General features: G+C 47.6%; 1 protein-coding gene across 5 annotated transcripts in view; it reads left to right on the top strand.

Moving 5' to 3' along the window:
- The first annotated feature begins 400 nt into the window (after window positions 1-400).
- Daam2 (dishevelled associated activator of morphogenesis 2) overlaps window positions 401-20,656 on the top strand; it is a 116,348-nt gene continuing 96,092 nt past the window's right edge. For all 5 annotated transcript variants that reach the window (XM_034521522.2, XM_076915374.1, XM_034521521.2 and 2 more), the window contains exon 1: window positions 401-540. The gene's annotated coding sequence lies outside the window, so the exon portion shown is untranslated. The remainder of the gene's footprint in view (window positions 541-20,656) is intronic.

Genomic DNA, 20,656 nt, shown 5'->3' with positions numbered 1-20,656 from the left:
GGCCTATCTCTCTTGCCAGCACCTTCCAGGCACACACTTCCCAGGGAAGGCACCCTGCTTTCCAGCCCAATAGGTGGCTCCCCACAATGTCCTGTGCTAGTTGGCCAGAGAAGGGGGAGTCTCCTGCTCAGGTGGCCACTTTTGCCTCTTTGACCCTGATGTTCTACCAAAAGGAGGCAGCCCCCAAGAAAGGCTGGATGCCAAAGTGAGAAACAGCGACCCTCGTCCTGCTGTATGCCAGCTGTCGTCTCCCTCCCACCCCTCGTTTCCCAGTGAGAAAACAGCAGATCAACTCCCAAGTTGCTGCCATCGGATCAGCACCTAGGGGAAAAAGCCAGAGTCTCTCCTAGCCATAAATATCCCTAGCTCCAAGACGCCTGACGTCAGAGCGGGGCGGGCGGCGGCGCGAGGCCGGCCGGGAGGGAGCAGCCTGCTTTCTCCAGAGTCCGGGGCAGCCAAGGACTGAGCTGAGCAAGCGGAGCGCGGTGCCTGCGGGAAGCCGGGGCAGCAGCAGCCTCACCGCGCCATGCGGGCCTCAGGGTAGGTGATTTAGGCGCGGGGCGACATCAGCACACTTTCCTGTCGCTTCACTTTTCGCTATTGCGTTGGCGTCGGAAAGGCAGCCCCTCCAGCAGCTGCCTGTTTTGTTCTGGAAAATGTTTGCAGAGACTCCGATCCTGGAGTGGAGGCTGTGTGTGCGCGCAGGGGGGTGGAGTGAGGAGTGTGTGCATCAGGCCACGCACTGTACACGGCTTTGGAAAACTTTGGAAAACTTTTTAGCGGCTTTGCAATCAGACTCCTGATGGCTTGAGGGTACCGACTTTGATAATGCCCTGCTCCCGGATGCTGACAACTTTGGTGGCTACTTTGCCCATTTCGGTGTGTGCATTCTCTTAGGTGGACTGAGCCTTTCCAAGCCTCCAGCTCCTACTTGCAGGCAGGGCCTTGACAAGGAGGATGGGCAGCCCAGTGGAGTGGCTCTTGTTCTTCAGACAGCGGGACCTTGAGCAGCCAAAAAGCATTAGGGAGATCAGGGAGAGGGATTCCCCAGGCTGTGGCCCTCAGCACCTGTGGGACAGCCCAAACTCTTGCTATGCTGGGGTCTAACCTTCGATGCAGTGAGATTCTAACTTAGCCCAGAAAGGATCTAGTGGTAACAGGTAACAGGATGGAAGAGAAGGAGGAGGAGGAGGAGAAGGGAGGGCAGGAGGAACATGATGGAGGAGGAGGTAGAAGAGGAGGAGGAGATGATGGAGCTGCTGGCTGCTGTAGTCCTGTGCCCTGCTCTGTGTCAGGAGCGGGGGTGGATGTTTCTGCCCCATGTGCCCGTAGTGGGCTAGCTTTAGGTTCTCTGGGAGGGACACGGGCTGCAGTGCCCCAAACAAAATGTATACTGGTAACATAAAGAGACTTGTTTGAGCTGTGGGCAGAGGGAGGGGGCAGTGGGGGAGAGCAAGAGAGATTTTTATCAAAATTGAACACAGATTGCTGAAGTCTGGGCTTGGTTTAACTCTTCTCTCTCTGCCTTGGCTGCTTCTCTGCAGTCCTGGGTCGTGTGTAGCCAGTTCATGGGAGGGTAGGAGGGCAGAATCCCCGGGGGGTTTGTCTGCAAGTCCACGGGGGGCACATAAGTCACTTCGACTCTCAAGAGCTTTTCCAGTTTTGTGTTGTCTTTCTGAGTGTGGTGTCTGTTTCTCAAAAAAGGATGGAAATGGTGCTGGGTTTTTTTTGGGGGGGAGGGGGAGGGGGAGTGGCCACAGAGGTCTATCAACCAGAGAATACACAGTGTACAGTTCTGCATGTGTCCATAGCTGGGATGACAAACAAGTGACCGCGAGGGAGCCTGGATTGGCAGCCATGCTGTCTCTGGAGTCTCTGGTTTTACATCTTGCAGCAGAGCCAACTAACAATGTTTGGGTGAGAGGGAAGGAGCCTGGACTCACCCTATGGTGGGAGAGAGAGAGAGAGAGAGAGAGAGAGAGAGAGAGAGAGAGAGAGAGACCATGGGAAGGAAATCTGGAAATAAAAACAGAACCACAGGAAGTTGAGATTTGGGGAGGATTCTAAAAATTATACAAATTGACCCCCTGGGAAGTACCGGAAAAGACTGAGCAGGCAGCAGTGCCATGAAGTGTGTGCTTGGGGAGGGGGGGGGAGTGTGAGCACAGGGAAGAAAAGTGTGTAAGTGGTGGCTGGGTCTCTGTGAATGCACATGGGGCTCGTGTTTATGCAGACATGACTGTGGTGTCAGTTCTTGCCTTGGGCATGGACGCATGTCTCCGATTTCCCCCGTCCGCTCTGTGAACTTCATCCTGCCCCCATCTTTTTCTTTTAAAACAACAACAAAAACAATACAAAAACCACACAAGGGCACTATTATTGTCTCGGTCTCCTCTGAGGAGTTGTGCACGCTCTAGCCTGACTTAGTCCGGTTTTCAAAACTTCTCCAGATGCTGGAAGACTTGGGGAATACTTGTGCCCCCATCAGGACAGAGGAAGAAGAGACAAACCTCTGGCTTAGGGCTGGGGAAGGTGGAGGCTGGAGCAGGGATCCCAGCACAGCAAGCCAGAGTCTGGGTGCTTGGCTTCTGGAGAGCCTCTGGGAGGTAGAGGACGTCTCTGGGAAGTACGTTCTCTCCCTGGTCTTGTTTTCTATATCCTGACCTCCAGGTTCTTTTGGCTCATTACAGGGAATGGTCCCCATCATGAATCCATCAGTCTTGGATTCAGAGTAAAGAATAAAGTGAAATCTGATTATTAGGGAGAGAATGGAGAGGAGCAAGCCTTGGGACCTTCTCTTTTGATTTCCCTGTGGCCAATAAATGTATTGAGTTCCCTCACTCAAGTCACTTAAAGTCGAGGTAATATTGATGTGCTATTAGATTCAAGAGCAGAGGGAACTCACAGGAGAACTCTCACCCCAATGTCCTTGCCCCAGTGTGAGACTCCACAGAGAGCTTTCAATCTGGGGGGGATGCTGTTAGCTTTGTTCGATACCTAAGGTTTTTCCAGACCCATTTATGGAATCTCCACCTTGCCCTCTAGCTCTCAGAGGCCCTTCCTTCACCAACCTCAGACTGGAGATGAGTTTCCAGACCACTGACACTAGGCTGCCATCTCTGGCTTCTGTCTTCTCTGCAATCCAGTCAATTCATTGCTTAGCAATGGTCCCAGCCATGCCTGAAGACCTACAGGGGCAAACACACCTGGCAGAAAGAACAACATGGGGTGCCATTGGCTTCATAACCAATGACTATTTAGATGGTGACAGCCAGGGAGTGTGTTGAGGGTTCCAGCAGTCAGCTATGGGTCCCAGAGGCGGCCTGCACTGTGGAAATAGTGCTGACTGTCAAGCAAGCTGCTGTCAGCATGGACAGAGACTTGTATACAAATGACTAACCTGGGACAGCCAGTCTTCCAGACTTTCACTTCCTCATCTAGAGAACAAATATAGGTAGCATGATCAGTACAGAATTGACATTTATAACACAAGAATAAGAACAGAACCAGAGATAATACAGACTCTTAATAAAGGGATATTGTATTTTTCAATATTCATTGTTTCAGTCTTCAGGAGCTTGAATGGTTTGGGAAGAGGCATCTCACCTCAATGTGATCTTATACTTCCCATGATGCCAGACCAATGGCTGAAGTACCTTTGCCTCAGGTTAATCCTGCTTCCTGTAGAAAAGCTAACTAGTGAGAATTGCCCATGGGTATGCATGCCCAAGACTGGTATCCCAATGGCTGAGGCAATGTGGAAATCTCTCTGTGAGTGAACTGTTTAGAGAAGAAGAAATTAAATGGGTGGGCTGTGTGTGTGGTATGAGTGGTTTGTGTGTGTATGTGTGTGAGGGAGATGGTTTGTGGTTTGTGTGTGTATATGTGGTGTGGTATATGTATATGTATATGTGGTGTGTGGGTGGGTGTGGTTTGTGTGTATAATGTGTGTGGTCTGGTCTGTGGTTTGTGTGTTTGTGTATGTGTTGTGGTGTCTGTGCATGTATCTGTGGGATGTGTGTGTATGTGTCGTGCTTGTGCATGTGGTGTGTATTTGTAGTATATGGTATTATGTATGTGGTGTATGTATGTGTGTGTGTGCTGCATATGTTGTGTGTTTGTGTGTGTGTGGTGGGAATGTGTGTATGGTATGGTGTGTGTGTATGTGTGTGGAGAGGTGTGGTGGTGTGGTGTGTGTGTGTGTGTTTGTGTGTGTGTGGTGGGAATGTGTGTATGGTATGGTGTGTGTGTATGTGTGTGGAGAGGTGTGGTGTGGTGGTGTGGTGTGTGTGTGTGTGTGTGTGTGTGTAGGTGTGTAGTGTGTATGTGTGTGGAGAGGTGTGGTGGTGTGGTGTGTGTGTGTGTGTGTGTATGTGTGTGTGTGTGTGTAGGTGTGTAGTGTGTATGTGTGTGTATGTGTGTGTGTGTGTGTAGGTGTGTAGTGTGTATGTGTACTGTGTTGGGGTATGATGAGTGCCGTGTGTGTATGTCTGTGTGTTTGGGAAAGGAAGGGAAGGATACCAAGGTACAGGAGGTCAGGCAATCTTGCATGGCAAACCTTAGGTGAGGGTTAGTTAGGCAGCCTTTCTGTGTGCAGAGCTACAGAGTGGGAGCCTGGGCTTCAGTGAGTGTGGGAGGGGTGACACATTATCGAGGGGAGTGACAACTCTGAAGGCTGAAGAAGTCTGAAGGGGCATCTGATACCGAGAGAGCAGCTGCAGGCCCTCTTGGTTCATCCCAGAGCCTCTAAGTCATCCTTCAAGTTGACATTTAAGGCTTTGAAGATCACATTTGTTTTTGTTTTGCTGGAGCTTTCCCTTTAACCATGGCCTGGGATGATCTTTAAGCTTTTTAAGAGGCTCAGTCGGTGGCCAGCTTCTCTTGAGATGGCCCAGATTGGGGGGGAGAGGGGTGTCAGTGAATTCCTTCCTTTTTGGCTGCATTGGTTGCTTCCAAATCTCTCCTCACATTTTTTTGGTTTGTTTGTTTTCATTTCTTTCTGAGGCCTTCAGACTGTACAGCTGAGATGCCACAGAGGGAGAAGGCACCTTACTTCAAACGTGTGTATCGTTTTCCTAATGCTTCCCCAGGCTTATTAGACACTGGTCACTTAGAAGTGCTGTGAGTTGCTTCCTAGGTTCTCTGAAAAGGAATACAGTAAACATTGGCCAAATGAATGAATGAATGAGTGAGTGAGTGAGTGAGTGAGTGAATGGGGCAACTGCAGATCCTGCTTTTGCGCTCTATTTTATAAGCAACGTCTTATCAGAGCGCCCCTGTGCCCAACTGTTTGTGAGCCTTCCCCATCACATCCTCCATTTGTCTGATGATATTGGATGGATATTTTGACACTAATTATTTCAGCAGTGTCTTTGTCATCATAGTCACAGCTTTGGACCAGGGGCTATCTGTCAGGGGGAGGGGCGGTTTCCACCATCATGTGCATTTTTGAGACAGGAAGACTGAGAATGGAAGATGGGAAGTAGTTTGCAGCATCTTACGATAAACAAGTGCTGGGATCAGAAATGGTACATTATTCTCCTCTAATTCTAGAATCCTTACTCTTCATGGCAATGATCGTCCCTGCACTACTACACTACACTTACCTTATTGCTGTGTAAGAGCAAGGGCTGGAGCCAGGTGGCACTAGAGCCATGTGGCTCTGTTGGTAAAGCACCCACCTTACAAGTGTGAGGACCTGAAATCAAGCCCACAGAACCCACAGTAAGAAAGCAAACACACAGAAAAAAAAAACCTGAGACTTAGTGCAGGTTTTGCAAACTATGAAAACTATGTTTGTTGTAGTCTCAGAACTTGGGAGGTAGAAGCAGAGGAATCCCTGAGGCTCTCTGTCTCGCTGTCCAGCAAGTCCTGCAGAGTCAGGGATCCTGCAGAGTCAATGAGAGACTCTGTCTCAAAAAGATAAAAAGATTTTTTTTTTTTAAAAAAAAGCATACAGCTACAGCAAGGCAGACACACACTTGAGGCAGGATGTGTGAACTTAACTTCTGGCTTCCATGTGTATATATACATATGAGCACATGAAAGTATACATGCTCACACGCACACACACACACACACATCAGGTAGTTATAAATATTTTTAGCCTCATGAAGCATGAAAATACCTATAGGTAATCATAAGAAAGAAAGAGAGAAAGAGAGACAGAAAGGAAGAAAGGAAGGAAGAAAGAAGATGGAAAGAAAGAAGGAAGGAAGAGAAAGGAAGGAAGAGAAAGGGTGAGTGGATCTGGGGGAGGGGCAGCTGAGCACTTGTTAGGATCTATGGAGTAAGCTTTGAAATCAAGTGTTTTGAAATTTGAGTTCTGTCACCACCAGACCTCAAGCTGTTCAGCCTTTCTTCATCTTCTTAGACTGTTAATGAGAAAAATAAACATGCTTTTGTCTCAGGGTTGTGCTGGAGATGAAGAAAAGACTCCATAGGAAGGCTCTCGAAAAGCACTTGGTGCCAAACCAAATGCTCCTGTGTCTCTTGTCTCTAGTTGTTAAGTTCGGAAAGTCCTCGTGTTGGTCATTGGTCCATGAATCAAAGTAAATAAGCCATTTATTCAAACTTATCAACCCTCAAAGGTGAGGTATCTGCCTGGAGATAGGGACCTTTCTTTATGCACAGGTGGGGTACAGATCTGTGCTGCTCACAACAGGTAGAAGTTGGCCCCTTTTATGTGACTATTGGAAAAAATAGAAGGTTGGCCACTACCTCACCCACAAGCCTGGGCTGGGAGCTAGCCTGCCATGCATCCTAACCTAAGCCATGTATTCCAGGCCATTGAGAGACCTTGTCTCTAAAACAAGATGGACAGTACTTGAGGAATGACACCCCAGGTTGATAGCTAGCTCCACCTGCACAGACATGTGTGTGCCTACCTATACGCACATGCACATGCACATACACATACATGCATGAAAATGCACACAAACGCATGTGTATAACACACCAAGAAGAAGAGAAAACAATAGGGGTTTTAAGAGTCCATGAAACTCAGGCATAGATTTCCACTCCCCCACTTGCATCTTGTAAGATTATCTTGCCTGCCTATTGGATTGTTCATCTCCCATCTGAGAAATGGGTGTTTGTATGAGTCAAAACCTCCCTCAAAGGTTGATAAATGTTGCGAGCACATAGCTTGGAGCTTTGATTGCTATCACTAGCAATCAGCCAACTAGAGAGAATGTTAAGGAGGTTAGAGTCAAAGTCTGAACCCATCTTCATCAGATAGAACAAAGGAGGTGCCAGAAAAGAAGTCCCAGGAAGCTGTCTGGCATCATGGAGGCTGCCACGAGGTTCCTGAGATATGGGTAGCCCTGTGAGAGAGCCAAGGAAGTCAGGCCCGGACTGTGTGAATGAGGCATGCCTATGAGGCCAATAGGTGTGTCCACCAGGAAAGCCTAGGAGTTCGTAAGTGTTAATGTAGGTTTTATAGCTCTGAACATATGCAGAGGATTTCCCTGCCTCTACTCCCTTGTTTGCAGTTCTGCACACCTGAGAGACCATTTCCTGCCTTTGTCTTCCTGCCTGCTCATCCCTGAAAGCTTGTTCCCACATCGTGCTGTCTCTTAAAATTCCTCCGAATGGCTCCAGACGACTAGTCTGTGTCTCTCCCTTGAGCTCAGTATACCACTCAGTAATAGCATTTAATATCTCACTTCAGTCACCTTCAGGCCCTCTATAAATTCAGGGCTCTTAAGAGCCGAGATGGATTGCAGAATTCACCCTTCTTATCCCAACAGGGCAGTTATATCTGAGTTAACCCTTGGACAATAACTGGGCCTCATCTATGTGCTGATGCAAGTGGCAGAGTGAGCAGCCTCCAGCATGTGGGAACAACTACCCAGCATATGGCCAACAAGTACCCAGCACACAGGCAACAAGTACCCAGCACACGGGCAACAAGTACTCAGCACATGGGCAACAACTACCCAGCACATGTGGAATGTAGATGCTTGCGCCCTGTCCCTCTGCCCCTTTTAGTGGTCCCTACCATCTGAAGTACGTCTCTTAGTGGGCAACCAGGGAGATGGAATGATAGCTAAATGGAAAAACAACTCTTGGAGTGCTTGTCAGAAGACGTCAAAAGAAGGATTTTGGCGTATTTGGCTTTTCATGGCTGTGTGCCAAGATCACTGACCATTGGCTCGGTATGGCTGGCTTTGAATAGTGTTGACTGAAGCAGGAGCAGAGAGGATCATGGTCACAGCACCAAACAAGAGAGGTGCTCCCCCAACCCTGTGCACAATGGGGAATACTGCCGTATCAGTTTTCTTTTAATTTTTAAAAGAATTTTTAACAATTCTTTAATTTTTGTTTCTTGTATGTGAATGGGTACTTGGTCAGCCTGCATGTATGTACACCATGTACATGCCTGGTGCCCACAAAGGCCAGAAGAACATGTTGGGTCCCCTGGAATTGGGTTCATAGATGGTTGTGAACTACCAAATGGATTCTGGGAATTAAATGAGGTCCCTCTATAGGAGCAGCCAGTGCTCTTAACTTCTGAGCCGTCTCTCCAGCCCTGCTTTATAGCTCTTAGCAGATCTATTTGGTGGCAGGCACTGACTGAATACTAATGTTCAAATGAACTTCCTTGGGAATGCCTATAGAAACATTCCTTGATTAAATACTTCTTTTGATAACCCCCAAGTGGATTGTGAGGAAGCACCTTTTAAAAAGCCAGGGACTACAGTGGCGTTCATGCTAGACCCCACTCTACACATGCTGTTATGTGAGTAACTTTGAAAAGTCAGTAGGGCAGGGGAGATGGCTCAGTCAGCAAAGTGCTTGCTGTGCAAGCGTGGGGATCAGAGTTCAACACCTAGCACTCATATAAAAACCTAGGTGTAGAGGCAATGAAGCGGGAAGCAGGAAGCCCACCACTAGGGGCATGGAGACAGGCGAAGCTTGCTGGCCAATCAGTCTATCTGAAATAGTGAGCTCAGGTTCGGGGTGGAGAGTGATTTAGGACACCCGACATCAACCTGTGGTTTCAAGATATCACACATAAGATATCACTCATTCACCTGCGCGCGCATGTGCGCGCGCGCACACACACACACACACACACACACACACACACACACACACAATTGCCAAATAGTAATAATTCTCACCTGGTGATGTCTGTGGTCCAGCCACAGATGTCATCTGTGAGTTGGAGATAACAGCAGCCCCTTCTTACAGAGTTGTCAGGATAGTTGTTGGAAAGCTGACACATGCCATGACTTACCATGGAGCCTATAAAACTCCAGAAGTTTTAACAACAGACAGGAACTTGTTTTGAAAAGACTTGTGTTTCCCTCAATCCCATTGGTGGCTAGACACTATGAAAAAGTATGTTTTCTGTTCTGAGCTCTGTCTCGGTGACAGCCAAGCCGATGTTTCTCTGCAGGGTTGTATAATAAAAAGGCAGGCTGAACTAAGGCTTTGACAGATAATGCTAAATTTCTTTGTCTATCACCCCAAGCTCATCTGAGGGGACTGGGACTATGTAGTTAGGAACATGACCAGCCAGATGGCTGGGTCACTGTCCTGCCTGCATATGGGATGGGGCTGGATCAACTGGCTTTTGGGAACCTGTTTCTACATTTTTAGGGCTTTTGCAAGAGGAAGAGCTGATCTGGGGGTGTGTGCAACTACCCCCTGGCTATGTAAATTTTCATGTCACACCTGTGCAGATCTCTTTGCCAGACCAGACTCCTTGTGGATGCTTAAATTTTCCCTTTTCTGTCCCCAGCATCCAGGCTGCTGATCTGTGCCTGCCAGTCTGTGCTTTGAGCATTCCACCCGTTGGGTTATGTACACTAATTCTCCAGACTGTGTGCCAAAGCAAAGCTTGCTTGTGAGAAGCATGCTTGATATGCCAAGCTCGGGGACGTGGACTCACAGTCCACCGTCCACCCTCGGACTACTTTCCCCAGGGATACTCCCTGTTTCCACCAAGGTACCCCAGCCTCCAGCTTGATGTCCTCTTGACCACCAGATGAGGTGGGGGGAGATCTGAGGGGAGGCATGTCAATACTCCCCAAGCCAGAAATAGCTTCAAAGTTAATTGGAAATGAATTCAGTTTCTGCGGGCTTTGGCAGTAGAAGAACTAACCTTTTAACTCTCATTTTTGATTTTTGATTTTTCTTTTTGAGATAGGTCTCATGTATCATAGGTTGGCCTTTGAATTTTTGATCCTCTTGTGTCTCCCTCCCAAGTGCTGGGATTACAGGTGTGTACCACCATACTGGCTTTCACCAGTGCTGGGGATTGAACCCCAGGCTTCCTGTATGCTAGGCAAGTGCACTACTAACTGAGCCACACATCCCTGGCGTTTGTAGCACCTCTTACCAGTGTATTTATCAACTTCTGTGAGACATGAACAGGGATAGACTTGGGAACTGCTCTGGTATTCTAAGACAAAACTGATGCTTCTTCACTACTTACTGGATGAAGATAAAGGTGTTGGTTTCCATAGCCACTCACTGGCATCAGGGGCTGGTAGAGCTGACAGGACTCCTTCACTATGAGAAAGGACGCAGCGCTGGTTTTCAGAGAATATAACTTGTGCTCACTTGAGTTGCGTGGCCCTCCGCAAGTTACTTTAGCTCGGTCTCCACCTCCTCGCCTGTGAAATGGATGCCTATGAAAATAAAGCTTATACGTTTTTTGCCCTTTTAAAGAATGAAAGGCCGCACCTTGTATATAGTCAGGAACACTAGGAAGCCTTGGTATTGGTGCTGATGAAGGTCATGATGCAGAAGATGGTGGAGAAGGTAAAGGTGATGAAGAACAAGCCCAGTCTCCTTAGCTGTGTGCTCAGCAGTCTTCTATGTTGTTGTCTAGCACTGAGCGTAGCAAATATTTATTAAATAAAGTATCCCATTGATTTTTACTAAGTGTCTACATGCCACTTAGTCACCTTAACCCTCACATTTTGGGCTGGGGTGATGGCTCAGTGTGAAACTGTGAGGACCTGAGTTTGGATCCCCAGCACCCGCATAAAAGCTGGGGGTGGTGGCACATACCTGTGATTCTCACACTGGTGAGGTGGAGTCAGAGTCCAGAGGGTCCCGGGGACTTGCTGGCTAGATAGCAGAGAGGAATAGGGGAGTTCCAGGTTCAGGGAGACACTGAATCTAAAATTAGTGTGGAGAACAATAGAGAAAGCATCCTGGTGTTGACCTCTGACCTCTACATGAGCAGGTATGGGTGAACACACTGTTGGGGTCAGGAATCACCATACAAACCACCCAGACATAGCACTCAGTCAAACAGGGATGTTCTACCAAATGCCACACCTCGAGACAGATTGATCAGGGACACACTTCAGGCACGGGAGCTGAACTGTGACCCTGAGTTAAAGTCCCACAGGAGTTTTTAAGCCTGACATCTACAAACATCTATGCCGAGTTATTCCTCCAATCAGGATTTGGGGATGGGGGATTTCCTTAGGAACATGTCTGTTGTACATTTATCCTGCTCTCATTGGCTGGGGTACCCAACTGTAACAGGGAGTTTGCCTTGTCTAAGACTCATGTTCCAGCCTGTCTACCAGAATGAGACTTGTCTAACATTAATGTCTTAACTTGCCAATCAGGGTGTCTCTTTCTGTCAAGTGGGATGTCAGTTCCCAGAGAGGTCTTAGGAACTTAAACTTTACTCAACTACTACTTAAAATGAAAGTCTTACCCAAATAGTTTCTTATATTGGTGCAAGTTTCTCTCTTATGTTGGGGTCCATCCCAGGGGCAGGTTATACCATAAAAGCTTACAAACAGGTGCAGAAAGTGCTGCTGGGTGTTGGTTCCGGTTCAAACTTATTGTGGGTAGCTATACAATGCAGTTCTACTGACTTCTATCATGAATGGTTTCCAAGGGCACAGAGCATAACAGAATATATAATCAGTTTGGGCATGAGACAGTTTCTTAGTAACAGCAGAAAGAGTATGAAAAAATTTTTCTTAGAGTTGCTGGCTGGCCAGGTAACAGTTACCTAGGCCTTAACATTCCTTATAGACCTTAATATTTAACTAGACCTTAACACACACCAGCATACACACACACACACACACACACACACACACACACACACACACAGAGAGAGAGAGAGAGAGAGAGAGAGAGAGAGAGAGAGATACACAGAGCACACTCACAGACACATACACACATAGACACACACACACCAATAAAACTTTACATTGACTCTTCACTAAAGTTTTGTGTAATTTACAAAATAGAGTTTACAAGTGTGTAGTTAAGTAGAATTTCAGAAATTGGACAACCTGTGTAGTCAGTGCTCAGACCAAGCAGCAAAACATTTTAGAGCCCCCTTCCCAAGAAGACATTGAGTTTGCCATTTCTGGGCACTGTCCCTTCCACAATCCTGACTTCTTGCCCTGTGGAATAGTGTTTCTCAGTCACGAGCTTCTTAGAAACACGCATGGCAGGTACTCACGACTCTGCTTCTTCTGCTTGCCAAAGTGTAGATGGTGTGTTCTCATTGGTGTGGACTGTCTCACTCGGAGTGGAGAAATCCCTTTGTTTATCCACTCTTCTCTTGTTGGACATGTGGACGGCTTCCAAGTTCGAGGCTGCTGTGACGAGCTTTGCTGAGTGTGCACACCTGTCATTATGTGAACACAGAGAAGCAATTTTGTTGGTGTGTTCCTGGGAGTGGACTTGGCTGTCTCCTTGAGGCTGAGCAGTCCACACTGGGAGATATGGGCTTGTTCTGCATTTTCCATATTTTATTATTTTATTAGGATATTTGTCTATGGGTATGAGCACATGAACATAGTGCTTTCAGCATCCAGATGAGGGTGTCAGATCCCCTGTAGTTGAGTTCACAGTCACTTGTAAGATGACAATGTGACGACTAAAGCTGGTCCTCTGCAAGAGCAGCAAGTGCCCCCAGCCCCTGAGCCATCCCTTGAGTCCCTCCATTGCCATAAAGAGAAAAAACAAAACAAAACAAAACAAAACAGGTACAGGCTGGCAGTGCAGGTGCTTCATGCCCCTCCTAGATGAGTGCGTTCATGTTCTGAGGAGCCCTCAGGAGGCAGTACTCTACAGCAGGCGTCGTTGGTGCTTGGTGGTTTTATTTCTCTGTTTAACTAGATCCGTGCAGCAAACATATGAGATGAATATATTTATGCTGTCTCATGGATGAGGAGCCTGAAGCTCAGATGAGGAGACTTAAGTATTTTCCCTCCCCTCCCCTCCCCTCCCCTCCCCTCCCCCTCCCCTCCCCTCCCCTCCCCTCCCCTCCCCTCCCCTCCCCTCCCCCCCCTCCCCTCCCCTCCCCTCACCTCCCCTCCCCTCCCCCCCCCTCCCCTCCCCTCCCCTCCCCTCCCCTCCCCCCCTCCCCTCCCCTCCCTTTTCCTCTCCCTTCTCTCTCTCTCTCTCTCTCTCTCTCTCTCTCTCTCTCTCTCTCCCCCTATATCTGTCTCTGTGTGTGTCTGTGTGTCTGTGTGTCTGTGTGTGTGTCTGTGTGTCTGTGTGTGTGCATGCCACAATACACATGTGGAGATCAGAGAACATTTAAAAGTCAGTTCCCTCCTTCCATCGTGTGCTTCAGAGAATCAGACTCCACTTGCCAGGCTTACACGGCACTTACTTTGACCTACTGAATGATCTGCCCGGGCCCTTTGCTGGCTTTGCCTAAATCATGTAGGAAGTCAGGATAGGAATCTGAAATGCTGGAGATTTTAAGACCCCTGGGGGGCTTCTTTTATCTTAGGAGTTTGAGTTCCATAGGTAGGGAAGTGTCTCCTTGGGATCTATGTAGACTGTGAGAGGAGATACTGAGGAAAGAGGAGCCAAAAGAAGGCAAGTCCATGGCCTTGGGAAGCTAAATTGCTGTTGGAGAAAGCCATGAATTTCCTGGAAGGTGAAGGCAAGCGTATAATTTGCTGCCTACACCAAGATTCTTAAGAGTAAGAGGGGTGCTAGCTAGCTAGCCAGGATGGTGGGGAAACAGACACAAACTGAGACAGTGCCCAGTGCACTGGAATGCATGTTCACGCCCTAGCAGTGTGGAGGGCATCCCTGTCTACATAGTGATCCTGGTCCTCCTGATCCTCCTATCTCCACCTCCCAAGTGTTGGGATTACAGATGTGGAATACCACACCCAATTTCTGCAATGGTGGGGATCGAACCCAAGGCTTCATACATTCTAAGCAAACACTCAACCAACTGAACCACATCCCCTGTCCTCTATAGTTTATTTTTAACCCATACCATCTGTCTGAAGCAATGGGCAGTGTTTTCTGTTCCTAACAAGACTGGGTCTAACTTTCTTCCCCTTTTCATACCTTTTCCGGATGGATGAAACTGTCAAGAGGCCACTGTGCTGATGAGACATCTTCCAGTGAAACTTCTGGAAGGCTAGGATTGGTGTTAGCCACTGTGGCCTTGGTAACTGCTAGCTTGTGGGCAGGCACCCAGCTAGCTCCTGGAGACACTTGGGGACTGACTGCATACACTTTTATCAATGCATGTTCCTCGTTTTACTCTCTCCTTCATCCACCTATGTGCAGGAGCGAGGGCTTAGCTACAATCCCTTCCTTTTTCAGAGCTGACTAATATTCCACTGGTCTGGCCAAGTAAGCCACTTGTGTCTATGTATGCAGGTATGTGTGTGTGCAAAGGACAAAGGATAAAGGGTTAGTACATTTTGTAGTGGAATGTGGATGTTGGCCTTCAGGACAAGGAGGTAAGTGGACTCGTGCCTTCTGAGAGCTCACCAGTGTTCTACAAGCCACTGAGTAGTCATCAGCCTCAGTCTTAGTCATGTGAGGAGTGGAAGCAATGGTCATCCCAGGGGACAGAGCTAAAATATGGCAGGCAGAGAGCAGTGAGCATGGGGAAGCTTGGCTGATTGTCAGATGTTAGAGGCTGTGACTGGTCACGTGAGGAGGAGCTGAATGCCAGTCACTGTGTGCTGACGGAATGGGACTGTACATGTGCTAAGCCTGGGGACTGGAAGCTGTTCCTGATAAATAAGAAAAGGAATCAGCACATTTTTCAAGGCCTCGGAGGTTTGACATGGGTCAGAGATAAGGATGAAAAGGGGAATTAATGTCTTATTAACTCCACAGCTGCATTCCACAAGATTCTGGAGGAGCCATAGGCATGGGAGGGCTTGGCTGTGTCCAGCAGGAGCTTCTGTATAGATGAGGGCCTCTACTGCAGATTCCATGAGTCTGAAGAATGGAATTCAAGTTAGCCATTCACTAGGAAGGCAGCCTTAGGACCAGAGTCTGTTTCCTTGCCTGCAAAAATGGTGGTAGTCCTGATACGTACCTTCAAAGGAAGATTGAATTGATATGTTCAAGGACTCAGGATTGGCTGAAGAAACAGCTTGGCAGGGAAACACTTGTTATGCTACCATGAGGTCCTTAGTTCAGAACCCAGACGCCCCCCCCAAAGCCACATGCTGTACCACAAATCTGTAAACCCAGCTCTCTGCCAACAACTTGTGAAATGAAAACAGAAGTGACCCCAGAAATGAATAGGCCAGGTATCCTGGCATACAAGGCACTAAACAACAAAGACACAGTGTTCTGAACAAGGTAGAAGGTAAGGACCAACACCCAAGGTTGTCCTTTGACCTCCACGTGTGTACTGTGGCATGCACATGCTATCATTTATGTGTGTGCACATTTGATTACACATGCCATACAACACAAGCCAGAAGATCTAAGTTCTCAAATTTTATTCATTAAGGAGTGCATGTGCGTGAGACCAGAGTACAACTTATTGGAGTTGGTTTCCTCCCTTTTCTCCTTTTATCCTATGGGATACAGAGATTGAACTCAGGTCACCAGGCAAGCCCTTTTACTTGCTGAGCCGAGCCATCTTGCTGGCAGCAAAAGATGAAGAATAAGGATAAAGATAAGGGTAAGGATGAGGGTGAGGAAGAGGAGGAAGAGGAGGAAGAGGAGAAAGAGGAGGAAGAAAAGGAGGAGGAGGAAGAAAAGGAGGAGGAGGTAGAGAAGGAGGATGAGAAAGAGAAGGAGGAAGAAGAGGAGGAGGAGGAGAGGGAAGAAGGAGAAGGAGAAGGAGAAGGAGAAGGAGAAGGAGAAGGAGAAGGAGAAGGAGAAGGAGAAGGAGAAGGAGAAGGAGAAGGAGAAGAAGAAGAAGAAGAAGAAGAAGAAGAAGAAGAAGAAGAAGAAGAAGAAGAAGAAGAAGAAGAAGAAGAAGAAGAAGAAGAAAGAAGAAGAAATGTATTCAGAATGGTCCCAGGGTGAAGACTGCACCTCTTACATTGTTGTTGTTGTTGTTGTTGTTGGTGGTGGTGGTGGTGGTGGTGGTGGTTATCCATGTTATTTTCTTTTACACAGGACTCTAGATTCTAGGAGAAATCAGGCAGGACTTAACGGGAACAAGGTATATTTTTGGTGCTGTCTACGTGCTGAGCTGGTGATGCCTTTTATTTCCTTCATTGCTTAACCATCAAACTTAGAGAATGATATGTAGTGAGAAAGAAGCAACTCCTCCCAAGCCACACAGACTGAGTGTCTCCTGCGGCTATGAAGGGGAGTGACATGAGGGTCTGCTCTGGTGCACATGCAGACTACATGTGCATTCACCCCCATCCTTGTACCAGAGTCTCATACACAGATGAGTCTTTGAAATATTCCAGAGTACCACAGGAGAAGAATCCAGGAGTCGGGGAGGGGGCACACCTCAAGTTGAAGGCATCTTGATTCTCTTTTTAAGCATTTGTAGATGACAGTCCATCACTTCCAGTGGTAGACATTGGTGCTTCCAACAGCAGAGAGGTGGACAGGTAGTTCCTGTGGATCCATTGTTTCTGACTCCATAGAGTGTGTCTCTCCAGTGATGGCTCCAGGACAGCATCCTGAGCTCTTTACAAACAAAGCCAATGGAGTCTACAAAAAAGACATTCGACACAATGTCTGGGGACTTCTGAGACTTCTGTTCCCAGGGATTCATGGCAGGTGTGGCAGCTCAGTGCCAAGCTCCCTGTCTCACAGTGTGGAAAGACGACACGCTGTTTCCTCTGCTTCTATCCACAAGGTTCTGTAAATTTTCCAACGAAGAAGCAAGTTCAAACTTTTATATAAATTAAAAAAAAATTCTTTTGGCTTTCCAAATCATGGAAGCATAGAGTCTAGGAGTAACATTAACTTGATGCTACACACAGGTAATGGCATGAGAAGATGCCCAAGCTGACTTGGAATCAGGGAAGTGCATGGATTCAAATCACAAAGCATGCGTCTGGAGAGTTACCTGTTGGTTAAGTACGCTTGTTCTTACCGACCATCACAGTTCGGTTCCGAGCACTCGCCGGGTGACTTAGAACCACCTGTAACTCCAGTTCCTGGCAATATGATGCCCTCTCTCATTCTTAACAGACACTGGGCACATACACGATGTACTTATACACATACACTCACATACCTAAAGTAAAGTAAATACATTAAAATTTAAAAATCACAAGGCACAAGGAGACCTGTTCCATAGATTGATTGCTCGAAAGTTTATACATCTGTATATGGGATATAGAGCAGACGATAAGCTCTTTCCACGGAGAATGCGATTAAACCGATATGAACATCTTATTTTGAAAGGCAATTCGGTACTCTAGTGAAACTGACGATGTACTTAGCCTCTAGCCCAGCAATTTAAGTTTAGAGAAATTTTAATGTTATGTGGGAAAGGAGATGTGTTCAGGAATACTCTCTACAGCGTGGTTTTAGGAACACAAAAGCAGCCCAAGTGTCTGTCATCCACCGGAAGACTGGCTAATGATTTGATACTAATCCATAATGGAATATGCTAGACTACAGGTTTTTCAGATGAGGACGTCAGGCATGGTACGGAGTTCTAATCAGTGCAACAAACAACAAACAAACATGATGTGGAAGCATGCCATTGGCAGTCCCTTTAACATTAGGCAAAATAATCTTCGCTCATTCTGGGATGTTCATATGGGTAATTGAAGTGTAAAATTGTAATGGGAAGTGTATTATTTGCTTTCATGGTGCTGTGATCAAATCAATTATCAGGAGAGACTCAGGCAGGGAGACGAGGGTTATCCCCGTTCATGGCTTCTGGAGACACAGTGTGTTCTGATGAGGACAGTATGACCACTGAGGTATCCCCGATCAGAGTGGCTGGGAAATGAGGCCATGGTTTTTCACATCCTAGAAGATCAGGAAGCAGAGAGCTTGGCTCACATCACAACAGAAACAGATGCATCCCTAAGCCCCCTCTGCTACCTCACTGACCCGTTTCAGCCCTGTCGATCACCTCTCCTAACAGTGCTGCCAGCTGTGAACCAAGTGCTGGAACTCATGAGACCATGGCGGGACACATTTAAACAATAACGGGGAATAATCACAAATGTCTGAGAAGTGACAGGGGACCAGTGTCACTTTGGAAAAGAAGGTGAGGAGATCCAGAGAGAGAACCAGTAACATTGGATTTCCTATACAGAATGGTAGACTACAAATGTTTATTTGGGGTGTGTGTGTGTGTGTGTGTGTGTGTGTGTGGGCAGGTGGATGACTTCAAATGATTTCCTTGATCCATCACCCTCTACCCTTTTTTTGGAGACAGGCTCTCTCAGTAAACCCACAGTTCAGCTTGGCATGGGTGCCAAACCAATTCAGTCTAAGGCTCTGCCCGACTCCATCCCCAGCTCTGGGGTTCTAGAGACACACAACCACACTCCACTTTTACAAGGGTGTTGGAGACTCTAACTCAGGTCCTCCTGCTTTCATGGCAGGCTCTTACAGACTGAGCTATCTCCCGTGCCCCTGGAGTTGCTTTGCTCACACTGGACAACAGCAGACAGCTGCTCCATGTTCCTTTAGTGTGGTTAAGCCCTCTTCTTTTCTCTTTGCCTGGTCCCAGGAAACTCACTCCCTGTCTTGGGACTTTCCTTTGTGTACAGCCAGGGCTCTGTGCCTGAAGTGGCAAAGTGCCTTCCCCTGGGAACTGTTTGCTTTCTTTTCCTTGATCACAGAGTCAGGGTGGCTTCTCCTCTGGCAGCAACACAGAAAGTCCAAAGCCCTGTGTGCACCTTACTTCTGCTGACACCGATTCTTCCTCAGGATACTGACTGAGCCCTTCAAGTTCTGCTTCCTGTGGTAGCCCGGAGTGCCTCCAGATTCTACTATACAGCCTCTGCCTTGGCCCACCTATGATCTTCAGCTCTCAGCTCTGCAGCAGTGAGCCCCAGTCAGTGGGCTGGTTCCTGCTCTGGTGGTTTTCCCGTCTGCATCCTGCTTATTTCTACAGCACATACTTCACCTTAATTAAAAGATGAAAGGTGTGTGAAATTGGAACTTACTTGAGCTGATCTTGGGAGTAAGGTTGTTCTAAGAATGGATGTTGTCTCTGCAGACTGTATCAGGCAGAACAGAGTGGACACTCCCTGAAGGACATCACTGATAAGAATATAATGAACAGACTGTCTGCAAAGAGACAGGGAGGAGACAGGGAGGAGACAGGGAGGAAGGAGGAGCCATGGGAAGCTGTTACAGTCCTACTGCTATATGAGATTTGTTCGTTGAGACAGCATTTTCAGAGCCTTGTACCAACTGGAGCCATGAGTGGTGGCCTTTCAGTGGCTCTAAAGACCAGAGGACATGGGCCAAGCTCATATATTGAGGGAATACAAATAGGAAATGACTCCCCTGGGGTCTTTTTCCCTTGGCTTTACAGTCAGCTTGCATGTTTCCTGTGGGTCAAGTTCTCTGTCCAGGGCTAGACACTTGGAATGTGCTTTCCATAGAGGTTTGCCATCTAGAATGTCTTAGAGAGGGATGGGGGGAGTTGGAGAGGCACACAAGTGTCTATTTCTAAATGCACTGCACCTCCAAAGACCAGCCACAGTATGACGTTTTGGGGTGTGTGTGTGTGTGTGTGTGTGTGTGTACTTGTGTGTTCATGAGAATGGGGGGGGTGGTGCTTTGGAGATGAGAGGACAGTCCAAGGTCTTGTTCCTCTAGGGCCTTCCACCTAATTTATGAGGCAGGCTCTCTCACTTGCCTGCAGCTCACTGATGAGGCTAGGTTGGCTGGCCATGAACCCAGAGACCTACCTCTCTTCCTGTCCACAGCACTGGGATTATTTGCATATACCACTGAGTCCAGTTTTTAAATAGCAATCTAGGGGGTGGAACCTGGATTCAGCTGCCTGCAAGTCAAATATTTTCCTCACTGAGCCTTCCTCCTAGACTAAAAACTTCCCTTCTGGGTCACTCTGAATAGCTTTGGGGCATCTTGCACTAAGGGCTTTGACTGGCTGGTTTCAAGAACCTCAAATAAGGAAGTCAGGTGTGGGGCAAGAGTCCACCATGTGGTTATGGTCATGTGCCTTGTTCTGTGGTGTTTTGAAGCCAAGCCTGGCAGGCTCCTGGGTCAGTATGGGTTTGAGTCCTGCTCTGAGCCTGCTCTGAGAGACACTTATTATGCTCAACTCCATTGCTCTAAAGAGCAAATGTGTAGCTTGTAATTCTTGTGCCGAGGCTCACCTTCCTGGACTTTCTTCCTCTTCCTCATTCTCACCCCCACTCCCTCCATGTCTCCTATCCCCCTCATCCCAGTTTTGCTTGCCTCCCATGAAGACTGTGATGATCCAGGCTTTGTGGCACATGCTTATAATCTTAGCAGTTGG

This window comes from Arvicanthis niloticus, chromosome 17, assembly GCF_011762505.2.
Source record: "Arvicanthis niloticus isolate mArvNil1 chromosome 17, mArvNil1.pat.X, whole genome shotgun sequence".
NCBI classification, from domain to species: Eukaryota; Metazoa; Chordata; class Mammalia; order Rodentia; family Muridae; genus Arvicanthis; species Arvicanthis niloticus.
The sequence above is the reverse complement of the archived record's forward strand: the minus strand, read 5'-3'. Positions and strand labels throughout refer to the sequence as shown.